Here is a 19,672-nt window from a genome sequence, read left to right as displayed (position 1 = left end):
ACTGGGAATCAAGCCTGCAAGCTGGGCAGTGCCCTGACCAGAAATAAAACCAGGATCTCTCAGTCTGTGTTATGATGCTCAGTTCACTGAGCCACACTGGCTTGGCTGTCTTCATGCTTTTTAAATACTTTTTTTCTTTTTGTTCCTCTGATTGAGTAATTTTTTTTCAATCATGTCTTCTAATTCACTGATTCAATCCTCTACTTCTTCTAACGTACTGTTAATGCCTTCCATTGCATTCTTTATTTTAGCTATATCATTCTTAATTTCTGAATCGTTGTTTTTCATGGCTTATATGTCCTTTCCCATGCTGTTAAGCATTCTAAAAACTATTATTTTATACTCTGTTTCTGATAAATTGCTTGTCTCCATTCCATTTAGCTCTTTTTTTCCTGGAGATTCCTCCTGTTCTTTAACTTGGGGTCTATTTCTTTGTTTCCACATTTTTGATTTTTGTGTGTCTTTGTTTCTGTGTATTAGATAAAACTGCAATGCCTCCCAGTCTAAGTGGGATGGCTTTCTTGTGGGACCCAGTAGTGTAGTCTCCTTGATTTTCTGAGCTGGGCATTCTAGGAATGTCCTTTTTGTGGATTATGTGGCCCTCCTGTTGTATTTGGGTCTTTATTTCTGTTGTCCCTTTTGAGGGCTGGTTGAGTCCTCAGGATTGTTGACTGTAAGGCTCAACCCAACCATGTCATACCAACTGTTTTATAGGTGTTGACAAAACAAAACAAGTCATAATAAGACCAAATAAAAAACACAAAGAGAAAACAATAACAGTAAAGACTAAAAGAAAAAAAAATAAGAATACTAAACGATATGAGACTGAAAGAATTACTGGAGAGAAAAAAAAAAGGAACCAAAAAGGACACTATGAAATAAAAGAAAAAGAGAAAAAATAGAATAAGAATAAAAAATAAAATAAAATAATAATACTAATAGTTTTCAAAAGTAGTAATAATGAATAAAATAAAATATAGAATAGGAAAAGAAGAGGAAAAGAAAGAAAAGAAAAAAGATTAAAAGATCAGAATAAAGAGAAATAACAGATATGAAAGAAAAAGAGAAGAAAGAAAAAAAAAAAACCTGGTGCATCTGCTATTTTTGAAGCTTGTGGATCTTACTCTGATGTTGTTAAATCTGACCCCTTGGTGTGTTGATTCTGGGCCTCCTGGGAGGTTCTGTGATGCAAGACAAAATGAGTCACTGTCCCTGTCTGGCCCTGGGAAACCTCTCTCTCTCTGGGTAAGGCGTAGCTACCTGGGCCTGTGGTTGAGGCCTGGTCTAGGAACAGCAGAGGTCAGGTAGGGAGGCAGCTTTGTCACCCACCCCCATAAAAAAAACCACTATACATGCATTTTAAAAGGCAGCAATAAATCTGACTCACTATTTTGTTTACTGATGGATCCCCACAGACTAGAAATATGCTTAATAAATATTTAATAAGGCAATGATGATTCAGACTACATGGACTTTACAAATAAATTATTCTCATTAAGTCAGTGGTACACAAAGAATGGTTTGGTGACTAATAGATGACTCTGAGTTTCTTTTGGGAAGACTCAAAGTGGAAAGTATTTTCATAATAACACTAAGGCATTATTTGCTTTTTTGCACTATGCTAAATTTTGCATTGATGATCCAAAAGCAATGGTAGGTAAAAGTTACCAAACCATATTCATAATCACTATAGTCTTCAAAGCCATGTACTCACAGGAAAATAAAGCGCCAGTTTTTAAATGTTCTTGATAAAATAATAATATCATTAATTTTATTAGTTTAGACTCCAAGTACATCTTTCAAAAGATTCTCTGTGGTAAATTTGGAAGCATGCATAAAATACATAAACTTTTCTTGTAATACCATTGTTTTTGAAATGATTGACAAATTATTTATTTGTATTTGAATATTTTGGAAAATAGTATATTAAAATATGACAAAATTGAAATGTGTCAAAAATTAATAAAAATAGTATTTGATTCTAAAGATAAAATTTTCTATAAATAATTTTGACTATTTGGTTTTCATATATATATATATATATATGAAAGCTATTTGTAAATATAATTTTGGTAGTATAAATTTGAAAACAACTTAATATCTATACCAGGAGTTAGCTTATCAAAATTATAGAATAGTAAGACTATTAAAAAATATATATCCTTTTAAAATAAATATGTATTATACACTCCTTGGTAGAGAAAAAAATAATCTAAATATTTAGCTACAAATGCATGTTAGGGAACAGAGTGTACTGTGATTCCAATAGTATATCTAGATAAAATAATGAGAAAATATCTGAAAGAATTTACACAAAATAATTGGAGTTCAACATTGTATGGTTGGATTTAGAATGATGTTTTTCTTTGTGCTTTTTTTTTAATCTGTATTTCCTGATTTATTTACAATGTAATGAATATATTTTGGATAATAATTATACAAGGTGAACAGAAGAGTAAATATTTAAACAATTTCAGATACTTGTCTCCTCAATCTTATGAATCCTAGTCAGCTAAAGAGAGGATGTGGCAACAAAAACGGTGATTTTTTTTGGTAGATCTTGATGTACTCATTGAAAACCTTAATTTGACTCTGCTTTTTGGGCTTTCTTTTTAAAATTTTTTTCCTTATTGATTTTAGAAAGAGAGGAATAGAGAGGGAGAGAGGCTTAGAAATATCAATGAGAGAAAATATTGACTGGCGCCTCCTGCATGCCCCTCACTGGGGATTTGACCCACAACCTGGGCATGTGCTGACTGGAAATCAAACCTGCCACCTCTTAGTGCAGGGGTCATTGCTCAACCACTGAGCCACACCAGCCTGGCTGGGCTTCATTTTCATCATATGATTAGCTAATGCTTTCATCAGCAAAAACAATTTTCTTTGTTTTCTAGAAAAATTGTCATCAAATATATTAACGAATAAAGGAATGCACTCATCAAACAGGTCAGATAATCAACTAGGAAGTTTTCTGAATGCTTAGTAGGTGTTCATTACTTGCCATGAAAACATTATTTTTTTGACATCTGAGAGAAGGAATTGCTCAGGGTTTGGCAGAATACAATATGAAAAGATGTCAAACTACTACTTCTCCCTGATATGTACTCTGTTTTAAAGGCAATATGACCTACAGTGATTATTTTCCCCAAGCTATACATTAGTGTGTGTTAAATAATCTAATTTCTTTCAATTGTTAAAATAACCTCTATGATTTTAGGTGTTGTTTAGGAAAATGCATTATTCTGCAGAATAACCACAATGTTTAAGGGGCATTTATTCTGATATCTTGTCTCCTTTTTCTTAGATGATACCAGCTTTGTTCTGAAAAGAGATTTAAGGCACTCATTTAGTAAAGCATATGTATAACTATAAAGGAAAAAAACAACAAGATTTGCAAAAGTATATACTTATCTAGTTAAATGCAATTTGCTTTTCCAGGGCCACTATCCACATTCAGATGACATATGATTTAGACACATAACTGAAAGTTTAATTGGTCTATTTCTGCTTATGACTTTGCACAGCCTGACAAGGAATGTGGAACCATGTTGCTGCTGAGAGATACTATGCCTAAAGTGATTATATTTCTCAAATCAAATCATGAGAAATATGTCCAGACAATGGACAGCATGATTGAAATTGAGATGGCCCCATCATTATACTTATGTCCAACCATCCAATTCTAGGTATCCCAACACAATTATCCAACCTCTTTCCTATATTTTTTCCAATAGGGCTGGAATCATTTTAAAAAATATAAGTGGAAAGAGGAGATACCCTAAGAACTCTTCTTTGTCATTTATTCTTTTAAAATAGTCAGTATGGAGTGTTTACAATTACAATACCTGTTTTTGCTTTCAACTTAGAAACTACGCACCTGTGACTATGATCTAGTTTCAGTAATTATGAGCTGGCTTGAATCGGAAAGGTCAAGAGAGATACATATATTTTTGCAGCAAGAAGTATTTTCTAGCAAGAGGCAAGAAAAAGGCTGAATCACAAATAAGAAGTTCATGACTATGTGAACTATAACCCTTCACAGTCTGAAACTATGATGACAAGCTTTCATATCCTGAGGGCTTGTCTCACTCAAGAAGGTAGTGAGCAGACAGATCAGAATTAGAGTTCAGCTAATTAGGTGACAACCATTTGGGTAATTAGGGAGCATATCTCGAGGGCAATGGATACAGAAATGGGAATGAAAGAAATGTGATTTAAAAAAATTTTTAAGGTGAATTTATCATATAAAGATACATTCTCAAGAAAAACAAAACTATAAAATGCAGTGTAGATGCAAAAACAATGTTTTAAGAAATTGAGTATTTCTAAATAGCAATGCTAACCATTGAAACATCTTCAAATAGAAGGAGTACATGGTACAAATACACAGGATATAGCAAAAGATTAAAAAACAAACAAAACATTTCCTAATATAGTGAAGTCATGACAGGCAGCATATTGTAATGAAAAGTATATAATCTGAATGTTAGGAAATAAGTATACCATTATTCTAGGCTGTGCCACTAATTTATTCTGGAAATTTAGCCCAGGATTTCACCTTTCTGAACCTCAAATTCTTCCTCTACAACATAAGATGGAGGGAGTAAATTTCATAACCTCTGAGATTATTTTCTTTATAGATGCCTGTTTCTGTCACTAAAATAAAAACACCTTTTTCTCATATTAAGCTACTACTAAGATCATTTTTAAATTCTCTAGATAAAATTACTTTTAAAGTTGAGTAATTATAAAATACAACTCATTGTTAAGATAATAGGCTCTTTAAGTGTTATAGAATAAAACTACAGCATAAAAAAAATCATAATCTCACTTATTTGTGAAATATAATGAACAAAATAAAGTGATGAACAAAATCGACCCAGAGACATAGAAGTAGGGTTCAGACTGACAAACTTCAGAGGAGGGGGCAGGGCAGAGGGAAGAGATAACTTATACATAATAAGCATAACTAATGGACATAGACAACAATGTTGAGGGTGAAATGAGGGTATCAATGGGGGGGAGGCATCTGTAACAAAAATAAATTAATTAACTTAAAAAAAATTTTAAAGAATGAAGACAGCCCTGAATACAAGCACATTTTGCACAAGACCACTGTAATGTCCCTTTAAACTTTTAAATTTTGTAGAGATCATACCTCTTCCAAGCAATACAGATGGAAAGATGTATATTTTGTGTATAAATTTTAATAATCATAAAAATTGAAGAACATGACTAAAATAGGTCACAATCTACATGTACTTGGTACATCACATATCTATATGTCATCTTAAAAAAGAGTTGGACAACTATATTAGAACACAGAAGGCTTTCTTCTAAATTTGTTTTTCAAAAAGCTTTAAAGATTTTTTTTAGAGTAACCAACTTCTCAAGTTTTTAAGAGTATCTAATATTTAATTAATGTAGTCTACCCTGAAATATTTTCTAAACAAAACTTACTTATCATATGCTTTTTCATAAATTGTAAAAATTATGATAGGTGTAAAGATTATTGTATGTTGCAACTAACAAAGTTTTACTGTTATGTTTAAAGTTCAATTAATTCAAATACAAGTTTTTTCTAAATATTTCCAATGTTATCTGAAGAGTAGTAATTTCTATAAATCATTTTTAAAAAATAGCTGAATATAATTCATTTTACTTGAAGGATATCTTAATGTTACAAATGAGACAGTTTTGCATCATTCTTGAGAGTTCAGTCTCTGGACCCATGTTGTTGGCAGGGCCTCCCTCTGAAGGTACTAGGGAAGGATCTGTTCTAGGCCTCTCTGATAGCTTCTTGTGATTCCTGGTCCAGTGGCAGACCACTTCAGTCTTCACGTGGTATTCACTCTGTGTGCGTGTATGTCTCTTCACATGGCTTTTGTTTCTTTTTATTATGAGGACACCACTCATACCGAACCAGGAACCCATCCTACTCTAGAATAATCTCATCTAAACCTATCTAATTATATTAGCAAACTGTTTCCAAATAAGGTCATAATCTGAAGTACTGAGGGTTAGAACTTCAACCTATAAGTTTGGAGGAGGCACAATTCAACCCAAAACAAACACATGGAGTCACTGTAATCGTAAAGTAGTGCTATGTAAATATATATATGGGAGAACAATGGCACATGGAAAGCTCCCGATCATGAAAATGCAAACAGGTCTATACTTTCCATAGAGAATTGAAAATCAAATTTTATGGAATCCATGCAATGAAACATAAGAGAAAGACATCTGTTTCTTTCTTTCTTTTTTTTTTTTTCAAATAGCTTAAGTATTTTATTTGTTTGCAACTAAGCTTGTTAACACTATATAATGAAAATGTACAAAGAATAATGTTGCAGTTTTTGGTTAGATTTAAGTCAAAGACATTCATTAATAAGGAATCTTCCAATGTGAATATTCCAGAAATTTCTCTAAGCCATCTGGATCAGAACTGTCTCTGAATATTACCTTACTTTGGCAGGTATTGTCATACATTTTAATTACACTCAGAATTTTTCAAAATAAACTGTAATTGAGAAAACTATTCTATATTCAAACTAAAACAATTTTAATAGAACTTTCCTTTCCAGAAACAATAATGAAACAAGGCATTTTGTAAAATGTGGTCCTGAACAAGTCATAGTAAAAAATAAATGTATACTTAACTTCCACCTCCTCAAAACAGAGGCTACTTTCTGTTCTTCAGCCTTGAAAACAAGGTGAACAACAGTCTGAAAGCAATTTCGGGCAGAGGGTTGCCAAAACAAAGCTCAAGCAGTTGAACATGAATACCTCTTAAAAGAATTTGGGAGAACCTGAACAAGGATCCAAATTTATTTGTAATAACTAATACAAAGGTGAAGTGGCTCCTCCCAAGTAGCAGTGTAGCTGGGGCCTGGCCCTTGCCCAGCCCGTGCTCACCTGTTCTATGCTCCCAAGTAAACCCTGATGCTCCTGCTCTAGGGGAGAGTTTTTCTTTTTAGAGGTTCAGTGTCCAGGGAGCTCTCTGTGTGAGTGAGGTGAGCACAGACTCCACGTGGGTATTTTAAGGCTTGGAGTCAAAGTATCTTTCCAGCACGGCTAGGCAGAGTCCATGTGTCAAATGGCCCATCTCCAGTTCATTCTAATTCCTCACGGTGCATGTATAGACCCAGGACCACAGACCCTTGCTATGTCGTCATTATCACATCTAATGTCCATCCTAACGTATAATTCATATTCTGTGCCTGAAAACAGTCCCTGTATTTAACAATACCTACACATGAAACAACCCACTGTTACAACTTATATGGTCACAAAACATTAATGATCTTCTGTAGATCAAGCAAATGTTTTTAACCATAATTGTCACGCATCAAATTCACAGCCAGAATCCCCAAGATAAAAAAAAATTGCACAATACAAATAATAACTTAAAATACACACACACACACATATTCACACACTCTCACACACACTTCTTACAGAACTGTGCTTGGGGAAACTCCATTTGTTGAGTGCCATTGAGGGCATATTTTGAAACTGCTGCTCCACGTATTTTGTTTGGAAAATCTATCACAGTAGGGCACAGCTATTTATTGGATGAGCAGAAAAGAAAGATATGCTTGTGGCAACCAGAAAGTTTTAAGGTCTTTCAAGTTGTATAAAATGAACCTGCAGAAACCTTTTAAGTGTTCTCAGGATGCAAAGTTGGAGCTTAAATGTGATATCAAACCAGTTGCAAAAAGTGCACAGCAGCCATCTCTTGAGGTGAACCTGGTACCCAGATATACAAGAAAGCTTCAGGACACAGAGCTTGTGGGCCTTGTCCCATATCGTCGCATAATCTGATCGTGTGTGAATTTCACAAAAGATTCATATTGTTCTGCTAGTTTGGTATTGAGGATTTGCTCATACTCCTCCCGAATTTTATCTTCATAATCTTTTAAAAGACGCTCACATGTTATTCCAACTTGTCGGAGAGTAAAGGTGGGTTGGTCTGTCTTCATCCAGGAGGAACCTGGAGAACTAGGTGCTGTGAGTGCTGAGGAGTGAGGCTGACTTTCTGAAGTACAAGCTTCATTCTGATTAAGAACAACTTCTAAACGTCTCCACCTCTGATAACGACTGCATTCTTGTTTTATGTTCTGAAAAATTTGCTGCTGCGGAGTTGGAAGGCGCCGCTCGTGCCAGGCGGGACGGGCTGCTGAAGAGTCGCGGTGGGGTCTGCATCTGAAGCGGCGGCGGCTCGCGTCCGGGGCCTGAGGCCCGCAGTGGGGCCGGGCAGAGGGGCGCAGCGCTTCGGGGACCGGGCTCAGCAGCGCCGCCTGGAGCTCCACCGGCCGCTTCAAGGTCGCCCGCTCGCCCTGCCGCTGACAGGCTAGGGACCAGAAGCAGACGCGGTGGTGACTGCGGCCCTACCTCCGCCAGCTTCAGCGGAGCTCCCAAGCCAGTCTTCTTTAATCTCTATCAAATCCACCCCAGTCTGCCTGGTGTGGCTCAGTGGGTTGAGCGTCATTTCACGGACTAAGAGGTCCTGGTTTGATTCCTGGTCGGGGCAAATGCCCAGGTTGAGGGCTCAATGCCCAGTTGGGGGCGTGCAGGAGGCAGCTGATTGATGTTTCTCACATCGATGTTTCTATCTCTCTCTCCCTTCCCCTCTCTAAAAAATCAATAAAAATATATTTAAAAAAATAAAAGTCATCCTAAAATGCATCACCACGTTTTCTTTTACCTATACTACACCTCTTGCTGTCTTACTACCTTTACTCTTATCTACGCAGTTTCTTATACAAAAAGCACTGAGAGTAAGTTTTTTAAAAACCTAAATCAAATCATGACTATTCCACTACTTAAACTTATGTAATGCTGTCTTGTCATACTAGGGGGAAAAAATCAGGCTCCCTACTGTGTTCTACAGGCCCTTCATTAATGATCCCTACATTACATCCCCAAGTTTATCTCTGATTTTCACCAGAAGCATACTGAATTCATCTCGGTGACTAAAAAATGCTGTTGTTAACTTAATAATTTTTCAACTGCAATTTTGTTCAGAATATTTTTATTCTAGTCTTTGCATGGTCGACTTCAAGTCAGATTTCAGCTCAAATGTGCAATCTAATACACAGTTCTTAAAATCTTAGTATTAGCAATAGATGACATTTATTGACTGCTTATGGTTACTCTAGTAGCTTTACATGCACTGTTTTAATTAAATTCAGTATACTATATGTTGTATTTTCTTATTGTTGCTATTTTACTGATGATGAAATTGAGGTTTCATTAGACTATTTATATAACCAAGTTCCATGGTATATACTCTCTAATCAAACCCGGTTGTTTTCTGAAGCAAAATGTGTAATGTATTAATGACTGCTGGATATTCACTTCCAGTTACAAGAAGCAAGTTATTCATTAAAGAAGATTCCAGAAATTCTGAAAAACTGGTACAATATTTGCAAATCATACATGTTTATGTCCTTTTAGTGTAGTGGACAGTTTTATATACCTCAGTAATTTTAAGGTAGTCTATAAAAGAATACAATAACATCCACAATAATAATCCTCAAGCATCAAGATAAGGGTTTCATTAGGAAATTCTTTCTGTGACAGCATAAAAAAATACAATCAATTTTAGAAAAATGCCTATGTTAAAAAAAATGCTAAATTTGGTGCATACAGGAAAATGTTTTGGATACTTGATAGTTACTGCTTTCCTTGATTTTGCCAGTTTACCATCAAACTTTCTTTTTTTTTTTGTTAATGGTTTTCATTGATATTTAGATAGAGAGGAAGGGAGAGGGAGAGATAGAAATATCAATGAGAGAGAACTATCAATCAGCTGCTCCTGCATGCCCCCCATCGGGGATCAAACCCACAACCAAGGCATGTGCCCTGACTGGGAACCAAACTAGTGCCCTCTTGGTGCACGGGCTGATGCTCAATCCACTGAGTCATTCTGGCAGGGGTAAACTTGCTTTTTAAAGTGTATTTTCCTCTAAAATAAATCACTCACTGTGACACAGCTCAGAAGATGTCATTTAGTGAAAATAAAAATATCAGGATGAGAAAATCCAGATCTATATTCAACATTTGTAATTGAAAGTAAAGCAAGTTGTTGTTGTTTTTTTCCAAGTCAACAATGTAATTAACATTCTATTATATTTATTGTTTATAAAAAAATACACATCACCTGGCTGGTGTGGCTCAATGGATTGAGCATCTTCTCATGGATTGAGAAGTTGTGGTTCGATTCCCAGTCAGGCCACATGCCTGGGTTTTGGGGTCAATTCCCAGTTCAGAGCATGCAAGAGGCAGCCAGTTGATGTTTCTCTCTCACATCCATGTTTCTATCTCTCTCTCCCTCAAAAATCAATTAAAACATATTTAAAAAACAACAAAAATACACATCAAGATGGCAATTTGTCTGGCAATATATAATAAAGATAGGTAACTAACTATGGTTAATGTAGATATAAATTTTTTTAAAGTACTGATTAACACCAGTGTGTAGGAACCATATTGAAGGACATATTGTCTGTTAATGAGGAAAGAACTTACCTCAAGACTTTGCTTTCACAACACATCCTATTGAGTTCCTAGAGTCGGAACTTAACCCATAGTATGCAACTTTAACCACATTGAAGAGCTCTCAAATGTATAGCCAGAATAATATTGATTAAACTAGTTAACTTTCTATAAACCTAGCTCAAAATTTCATAGAATTCTAAGACAAGGAAAGATACATTAACATTTGTTTTTCGTCTAATAAAATTATATTAGTTTTATTTCAGAAATCTTCTTATCCTTGAGTGTATTCATTACTAAAGCATGTTTTATTTCATAACATTGTTAAAGTAATGTTAAAATATGGCTCTTTCTAAGGAATATAATTACTAGAAGGATGTTTGTTCCTATGGAAATTCCTTGGTAACTTTCTTGCCTTGGTTTTTAAGAAATATATATTTCTTTTTGTTATTATTGCTATTTGGAAATTCTTGGAAAAAGTTACAAAGTTCGTGTCTTTCCAAATAGGTTCTGACAATGTAAAGATAAATCTAAACCAATTTAGATTTCTGTTGTTATTGGCACAGCTGAAATAGTGATACCCTGGGTTTTTGATTGAAGAAATAGGTTTTATGAATATATTTATGACTAAGAATTCTACTTCAAACGTTGTTTTCCCTTGGTCCTTCTCAGCAATCTTACTGTAATAGTGTAGCAGTGACCTTTATTTAGATTAAACTTGTCAGGGCATTGAAGCTTGAGACAATTTTCCAATCTTTTAAAATGGGATTCCTTCCTTTTTATTGAAAAGCCCCATGGGCAAATCATGGGAGACAAATAAAATGTTGTGAACTATTTCACTGATGGGTTTTTAATGACAAAGTTTGAAGGAAGTTAATCAGCACATCTACTCAGTGTGTGGAAGTCCAAGGGAAAGGGCAGAACAAGAGGCAGCCCCGTGGAAGAGGTGCAGCTTCCAGTTCTGGAGAGGGCCACAAGGGGCTAAAAAGAATGAGGTTATGAGATAGGTGGTGTCAAAATAAGAAATAAAGTGTCTTTCCCTTGATGACATACAATACCATCCTTACAGATATAAGTAGATAAGAGGTGGGTTATAGAGTAAACTGAATTTTGAGGTGTCCTGTGTCCTCCATAATTTCTTCTCCAGTCCTGGAATTTTTATAAGAATTGGTACAGAATTCTTTGGTGAGCAGTCATACCTACACTTTGAAAAAAAAAAAAAAAAAGTATCAACCTCTATATTTCCTTGCTTGATCGGGACTAGGAAAGTATAACTAAATAAAAGGAATGCACAACATCACAGTTTTTATAGATAAATAGCATGAGTACTTTCTGAATTGGATGCTGCCAGTTGGAAAAAAGGAATATTCAGGGCCATTAGAATTGTCTTAGCTGAAACTTTTGCATAAAATAACCATGGATTAATTAGATTTAAACATTTCAGATAGGCAGCAGAATACTATTACCTCATAGATGTTGCAAAGAAGAATATTATATAATAATCCACCAATTCAGAATCAGAGTGCTTCCCTGGACATTCATCCTTACCTATGTGTGGAATTTAAGGAGAGGAATTTATCTTCATAATTATACTTAGTCTGTTCTGTAATGAAAATTAATCAGTTTCTCTCTAACATAGCAATTGATGACAGATGACTGCTATTAGAAAACAGTGGTTTTCAGGGGACTACTTTACTACAGATAATCCACAGTGTGGGTATTATAGTGAATATTGTGTGAAATTGCCTACCTTAGGCAAAAGATCAACTTTAGTCAGTGAAAAGTCACTCATAGTTTCCTGTCAATGCCTTTGTTATCAGTGTTTAGTTCAGTAAAAAAGCAAAGATCTAACTTGTTGTCAAGAGGCTGTTTTGTTTTCTGGGCAAATCATCACCTCTTTACACTCAAAAATCCTTTTTATAAAATGCAAGCATTGTCTAGTTGAACTGTACAATTGTGCCAGTTGCTAAAGACTCAAAGATAAATCAGATGTTGTCCTTACACTGTTCACAGACTGGTGAATGGCAGAGATGTAACTAATAGCTGCAGTTTAGTGTGTAGTCTAAGCTAGAAAGTGTAAGCAAAGAGTTGTAAAAGCAAAGGGGAAGAGGATTGTGTATTTTATAAGTTTGTAGAATAATGTATAGAGTGCAGCCTAAGTGCTTCCAAATTACAAAAAGGATTGATGATATTTTTGACAAATTTTGTTGCAAATTACCTATGTATTTCAAAGTCTATGCAATTAAAATTTGAAATAGCTCTTTTCAGCAATGGTCCTCTTAAACATACACACTAATATTCTAGATATGATCGTTATGCTATACCTTTATGGGAATTATATAGATATACATATAATATAGTACTATCTATTGAAAATTTGTCAATTTCTGTCTTAGTAGATGTTTAACAATTACATTAGGGAGAGTTGAACAATTATGCAATTAGTTCATTAAAATGACTTCATTATTGCCCTGGCCAGTGTGGCTCACTTGGTTGAATGTTATCCCATGCACCAAAGGGCCCCTGGTTCGATTCCTGGTCAGGGGAGGATGCAAATAATGTTTCTCTCTCACATTGATGTTTTTTTTTCTCTCTCGCTCTTTCCCTCTCCCTTCCTGTCTCTCTAAAAGACAATCAATTTAAACACAGCTAGTGTGACTCAGTGGATTGAGTGTCATCCCATGGACTGAGAGGTCCAGGTCTGATTCCCAGTCAGGGCACATGCCCGGGCTATGGGCTCGATCTCCAGTAGAGGGTATGCAGGAAGCAGCCAATCGATGTTTCTCTCTCACATTGATGTTCTCTCTCTCTCTCTCTCTCTATATATATATATATATATATATATAAAATAAAAAAAACATATTTAAAAAGATCAATTTTAAAAATGACTTCATTATTGTGGTAAAGCATGAGGATTCTGGGTTTTGTCAAGCATTCCCCACTCATTAAAATATAGAAATGTGTTTATACTTTACAACAAAAAAGCTATCAAAAACAATGACAGTTAAATGACTTCTTAAATGGTGAGCATGATTTGAACTTATAGAAAGGTAGTAAAACATAATCCGAAAGGGCATTGTGACTTACAGTTGGTAACAGTGTGGGTAAATATAGAAAGCACAAATTTTGTACTAAGCCAGTAGCTGTCAAGGAATTATATGAGTAAATCTTTGAAACCCAGGCATGATGCTTCCATAGAAATAATTTAATAAATTATAATTAAACCAGAGTATATATTATAGCTGCAATTTTAATTTTTAACTGAAAGCAAAAATACACAAACATATATCAAATACTCCAGTCCTGCTTGACCCATAGCTTCTAACTAGTATTATAAGTATTTTCTTTCCAGCATCACCAGCTCTAATAACAAATTTAAATGTAAATAACTGACATGGTGGGAGGGTTTAGTTTGCTGCAGCAAAAATGCTAGAACATGTAAATATTGGTGCTAGTGTAGCAGTACTGATCAAGAATATTTTTAATTTTTACCTGTTTGGAAACACTGATAGAACATTATCCAAACAACTAGTGTAATGCTCTGGCATATGGTCTCAGAGGCACCTATTTTTAATATGGATGAAAAAAAATGTGAATTGGATCTAAAGAACCAAGGATGCTCATCAAAATTACATTCTCAAGACTAGGAAGGCAAGCATTCTGCAATTAATTATGTTATGTCTTTATCTTCATTGAGTGCTTCTCATGTGAAGTGTATTTTTTAAATAACTTTGATGAAAGAATAAAAAGATTTCCATGAGGCTAATTCCTGAGGGATTCAGCCCTGTGGAATAAGGCTACTTGCTTTTACCTGACCAAATTGGACATGCACTATTCTATGCCTGTGTGCCAAAGGATGATATATATCTGGCAAAAGAAGCCTCATAAGACCATAAGAATCTAAAGTCAAGCCCAAAGACAGAAAATATATTGCAGTTGGTTGGGAGAGATAAAACACCAGAAAGAACAGCTATTTTAGAAAATAGTCTTCAAAACAGCAGTCAAGCTAGAATATGATAACCTCCTTGCTGGAGGCCATAAAAGTCGAGAAAGCACCCTCTGGTCCCAACCAAGGCAGGGGACCTGCCAACAATTGTGGTGGTAAAATTGACAAGAGTGTTTGGTGCCCTGCACAGATTTATTCAGCAGAACTCAGAAAATAAAAACAGTGAATAAAAAAGAAGAGAATTATTATGTGCTTATGTCATAATTTTAGGACTGGTCGTTGCAAGTTAGAGACAGAGGGACAAAACACTTCCTGGTACACATGTCAGCAAGTGATTAATTCAGGTGCAGACCTGGAAGTAAATATTTCACCCCAAAACAAAGTAATTAAAAATTAGGACAATTAAAAATTGAGTCAGGACAAGGAAACAACTCTCTACTTTAACTTCTACTTTTGGCCAGGCAATTTCATAGTCTGCCTCTATTTTTATATTTATTACATACTGTGGCCTTTGTGTATGCATATATACACTATTAATATAAATATAATAGATGACTGATAAGTGCAATAATCTTGTGACATATATACACACACATATAGACACACATACACTTGCAAACACACACAACCAAGATTCTCACAATTAAGAAAAAAGTATTGTTTTCTTTTTCTTTGTATCTCCTGGCTTCACTGTTTGTCATTGAGCAAAACTTACTATTGTGATTTGCAATTTTCTATGTGTTTTTTCTATCTCCCTTAAAAAACTGTTAGTTCCTCAGGTATCACTTAGTCTTAATCACCTCTGCATCCCAAGCACCTTGCTTATTTCTTTGGGAAGAGTGATCTCTGGCAAATTCTTCTTGTTGCCAAACTTGGTCAACTTGCAGTAAAACAAAAAGGACTTCCCTATGGTATTAGTTTCCTAGGGCTGACTATAATAAAGTACAACAAACTAATTGACTTAAAACACCAAATTTTATTCTCTTTGGAGGCTAGAAGTCTGATATTGAAATGTGAGCAGGGCCATGCTCCCTCTGAAGGGCCTAAGAAAGAATCCTCCCTTGCTTCTTCTAGCTTCTGGTGGCCCCAGACATTCCTTGGTTTGTGGCAGCAGAACTCCAATCTTTTCCTCCATCTTCACATGGCCTTTTGTGTGTGTCTCTGTTCTCTCCTCTTCTTATAAGACCCAGTCACTGAATTTCAAGTCTCTCTAAGTCCAGATAATTTCATCTCAGATTCTTAACTAATTCTATAAAGTCTCTATTTCCAAATAAGGTCACATTCTGAGGTTCCAGGTAGACACGAATTTTCGGAGGACACTATTCAAACCACTACACCTGTAAACCAGATATTCCTATAAGACAGTCAATAAGTGCATCATTTCTTCATACAACAAATATGTATTAAGCTTGCTATGAATGGGGTGAAAGAAAATACCAATGAACCAAACAGACAAGGTACTATTCACTTTTTGTTGGGGTATGGGGAAAGAATTGCAAATATAGATAGATGTAAAATATAGACAAATGGATAGATGATAGATATGAGAATAGATACATAAATATGAACATATACAAAGAAAAGTGGAGCTAGAGACAGAGAGGTGAGGGGTATTAATAAAGAAAAATAGGTCAGGCCCTGGCTGGTTTGGCTCAGTGGTTACAGCATTGGCCCGCAGCCAGGGAATCCCTGGTTTGGTTCCCGCTAAAAGGGCATGTATCTCAGTTGCAGTTCATCCCGGGCCCCGGGTGGGGTTGTATGGGTGGCAACCAATCGATATGTCTCTCTTGCATCAATGTTTCTCTCTCTCTCTCTCTCTCTCTCTCTCTCTCTCTTCCTACTTCTCTTCCTCCCACTCTAGCTGAAGATAAATGTAAAAATATCCTTAGATGAGGATAAAAAAAAAAGAAAGAAAAATATATCAAGAGGAGAGTGAAAGTTGTTATATCATTAAGGTTCTACTTCTATGATTTGTATTAACAAAGTCTATTTAAGCTGTTAAGTCATATTTTTGAATAAGGGTCTAATTTAAATGGCTCATCAGATTGAATCCTCATTCTCAGAGTTTTTTGTATGAGCTATGATAGATATTTTATAGAGTAATAATTTTTAATTTGTGTTTTTGAAAAGGGAAATAATTTATCATGCTATTTTAACACTCTATGAAAACAGACAGATGTACATTAAAATTTTTTTTTAATTAAAAAAACTTCTGTGGTACATGTTGGAATAATACACAATGGAATAGTACTCATCATGAAAAAAAAAAAGAAAGGAAACCTTTTGGGACAGAGTGGGTGGAGCTGGAGCATATTATGCTAAGTGAAATAAGCCAGTTAGAGAAAGATAAATACCATATGATTTCACTTATATGTGCAATCTAAGCAATAAAATAAACTGATGAACAAAATAGAAACAGAGGCATGGATACATGGAACAGACTGACAGCTGTCAGAGGAGAATAGGATTAGGGGGCTGGGTGCAAAAAGTAAAGTTGTTAACAACAACAACAACAAAAAACAGACAAGACTATGGTGACTTCTAGAACAAAGAGGGAGTTGGGGAAGGTCAGAGAAGTCAAAGGGTGGATAAATGGTGGTGGAAAGCGACTTGACTCTGGGAAGTAACCATACAATGCAGTATGCAGATAATATGTTACAGAATTGTACACTTGAATCGTGTAACCAATGTCCCCTAACAAATTTTAAAAAAGAAAGAAATATTCAAAAAGAAAAGAGTCACTGACTAAGGGTAGTAGGCAAAAATCACAGATTAGTCTCTTAATAACTCTGTGGTGTTGAGATTGTTTCCTCACTTAAAAATGGGGACAGAAATCATCCTTCAATAGACAGTTGTGACAATTAAACAAGATAGTGCATGCAGGGTGGTAACCTAGCAAATTATCTGGAACATACTAAGTTTGAAATAACTGTTAATTGAATCTAGATGCCTCTTTAATCACTGTTTCTTCTAATATCCATCATAAAAATGTGATATAGTCTTTTCTATTACCATATAACTATTGACAGTATTATTGTAATTGAATTGAATTTATGGCCTCACCTTAGTCCACAATAAAAGTTTTTATAAAGAGCCCTGGCCGGTTTGACGTAGCTGTAGGAGGGCGGCCCACAGACCAAAGAGTGATTCTGGTCAAGGGCATGTACCTCAGTTGAGGTTCAGTCCCTGGCCCTGGTTGGGGTTGTGTGGGAGGCAACAGATTGGTGTGTCTCTCTCACATCAATGTTTCTCTCTCTCTCCCTTACATGCTTTCTGAAGATAAATGAAAAAAATACCCTTGGGCGAGGATTAAAAAAAAGCTTTTATAAAAAAAAACCTGACAAAAGTCAGAAATATGAGCTTCATTGTTAAAGAATACTTTTTAGTCCACACCCCTTTCAATTACTTAAACCCACTGAATTCAGATCTTCTTTTTAGCTATCTCATAGTATTCCTCTTTACATTAAACATATTACAAGGTAAATTATTCTAAGGCAGTAGACACAGTTTTGTCAAACTTCCAGGAAATTAATTCACCATACAATGCCATGCATTGTTTCCTCTGATAGTTGCAAAAAGATTTTATGGTAAGTAGTTTGTTTATGAACAATATGGATCAGAAAAAGCAATTGCCTTGATTTAAAGATGGAAATGATGGGATTCTAACTTAAAAACTGTTAGTCTTTTACATCTCAAGTGCCCATCAGTAGATGAGTGGATAAAAAAGCTGTGATATATTTACACAATGGAATATTATGCTGTAAAAAAGAAGGGTCTCTTACCCTTTGAGATGACATGGAGGGACCTGGAGATGTTTATGCTAGGTGAAATACGCCAGTCAGAGAAAGATAAATATTGCATGATCTCACTTATATGTGGAATCTAATCAACAAAACTAACTGATGAATAAAAATAGAACCAGAGGCACGGAAACATGGGACAGACTGACAAACCTCAGAGGGAAAAGGGTGGGGGCTGGAAGAGATTAACCAAAGAATTTACATGCATATATGCGTTGCCCAAGGACACAGGCAATAGGGTAGTGAGGGCCTGGGGTGGGGGAGGGAACAACTAGAGGGGGCAATAGGGGACATGTGTAGTACTCCCAACAATAAAGTTAAACAAGAACTGTGTCACTCTTTTGGATTGAGAAACTGCTTTTGATTAAGAGTGAATATTTCTCTCCAATTTCATCTGCTTTTATTCTAATCAAACTGATGCCAATTGTTTTATTTTTAAGTCAAGTCTAGGTATTTCTCTACTTACTGTCAAGAGATTTAGATAAAGTATCTGTTCCTTTTGACAGAACAAACCTGCAAGAGTACTTTCCTTAGTTTGTCATGCAGTATTTAATAATTTTCTTCTTGAATTTAGAGTTTCTTGAAATGGGCTAAAATCTAAAAATATTTTTGCAGAAGCAGTTTTACCAGACATCTTAATTATTAGGTTTCCTGGGAAAGGAAATGACAGGCTGTGTAAGGGAAGCTGACATGTCTCCCTGCAGCTATGTGCTTTTTATACTGGGACTTTAGGCCATTATAAATTGCCGAGGCCTGAGACTGGCATGAGCACAAAGCCTCAGACAAGCCAGCTGCCACTTAATGAAGCTGGTGTTAACTCCTTCAGATTTCCCCTTTGTGCCTATGGAGCACTGCTCAAATGTGACACTGTTAGGACCATACAGATTTCTAAGTGGACAGTAAAAATACCTCTCATTCTCTTTATTTTCTTGAACCCTTGCTGTTTACTCTTCATGGTGGAATCATTCCTAAAGATCAAATTGAACATGAAGACGGAGCAAGCAGGAGTTGAAGAGGTTGGAGTCTGAGGAGTGCGGGAGGTTGACAGTTATTCTGTAGGGCTGATACTCTTGACAACTATTGTTTGATTTGAGTCCCTGCCTACTCTGCTGAATGCCATGTTTCCACATCAGGAAAGGAACTTGATCTTTGCACCTGCTGCCTCGTTGTTAGAGAGGAGGGGAGAAGCACTTGGCAATCTTTGACTTAAGCAGCTGACATAACAGCACAGCGCAGCAAATTGAGCAGAGCAACCATGTTAAACTGTTTCCTATGGGGAAGGTATTTTCAATTGTATTGCCACACTCTTTTAGCTTGTTTTCTGAATTTAGGCCACTTTACTAGGCATTGTTCCATTGCTAAAATCCTCAGCCAAGTCTTACTCCCGCAGCTAACAATAGTGTTGTTTTCCATTGCACATTTAAAT

At 35.6% G+C, this 19,672-nt stretch overlaps 2 pseudogenes; one reads left to right on the top strand and one right to left on the bottom strand.

Moving 5' to 3' along the window:
* Positions 1-7,675: 7,675 nt before the first annotated feature.
* Positions 7,676-19,201, bottom strand: LOC118617000 (annotated as a pseudogene).
* Positions 19,202-19,232: 31 nt separating this feature from the next.
* Positions 19,233-19,672, top strand: part of LOC118616999 — a 175,907-nt pseudogene continuing 175,467 nt past the window's right edge.

The sequence above is a fragment of the Molossus molossus genome, unplaced genomic scaffold, assembly GCF_014108415.1.
Source record: "Molossus molossus isolate mMolMol1 unplaced genomic scaffold, mMolMol1.p scaffold_m16_p_5, whole genome shotgun sequence".
Taxonomy (NCBI): Eukaryota; Metazoa; Chordata; class Mammalia; order Chiroptera; family Molossidae; genus Molossus; species Molossus molossus.
This window is presented reverse-complemented; position numbering and strand designations above follow the sequence as displayed.